Here is a 922-nt window from a genome sequence, read left to right as displayed (position 1 = left end):
AGGGCTGGGCGGGGCCGGAGAGACTGGGCGGGGCCTAGAGGAGCTGGGCGGGGCCGGGAGAGGCTGGGCGGGGCCGGGACCGTCAGGGCCTTTCTCTGGGGCACCAGTAAATGAGTTTGAATTTTATCCTTACTGTGGTGGGTCGTTGGAGGGTTTTATGGAGGGGCAAGTCTTGATTCTGTTTATACTCTAAAAAGATTATACTGCAGCTGTATTGGGAGGTGGGGGGTGGATTGTAGGAGTGAAGAGGTAGAAGCAGAAGGAACAGACAATGGTGGATTGGGTCAAGGTAATATGAGAACAGGTCAGAGTCCAGCTAATTTGAAGCTGGTAGTGGGTGATGGATGTGGGGGGTGGGCGGGGGTGGGGGGGAGAGATGGATGCCAGATTTAGGGCTAAAATGAGTGGGTAGATTGTGCTACCATTTACTGAGCAGGGGAAGAATTTTCTTTCTAAGCAGGGGTGGGGGCAGATTGAGGTGGTAGGATCAAGAGTTCTATTACATCAGAGATACCTTTTACAATGTGTATATATGGAGGTGCTACTGGTCACCCCGTTTGTCAACTTGAGAAGGTGCCTTTGGAGGATGTAGTCCAGAGAGACCCCAGCCCTGAGGCAAATGGGGTGGTCAGGGCCCAACCTGGCATTTAAATTTCATACACCCAGCTTTTTTGTACCCAGGCCCTGGGGAACCTCCTACTCACCCTCCTAACCTTTTCCTTGCTCTGCTGTCTGTTTTAGGAAGTGAGATGAAGAGGTTTACCTTGTACATATGGTGCCCTAGGAGACAAGAGGTGGGCAGAGCAGGGGGAGCTGAAAGACATCAGCGCAGGCTCTGCCTCTCTGGGTGGGGGCCTCCTGTGCTGCTCCTGGGGAAAGCCCTGACACAGGTGCCTCAAAGACTTCTGGGAATTTACCAAGA

Source organism: Myotis davidii, unplaced genomic scaffold, assembly GCF_000327345.1.
Source record: "Myotis davidii unplaced genomic scaffold, ASM32734v1 scaffold638, whole genome shotgun sequence".
In the NCBI taxonomy this organism is placed as follows: domain Eukaryota; kingdom Metazoa; phylum Chordata; class Mammalia; order Chiroptera; family Vespertilionidae; genus Myotis; species Myotis davidii.
Note: the sequence above shows the minus strand (reverse complement) of the source record.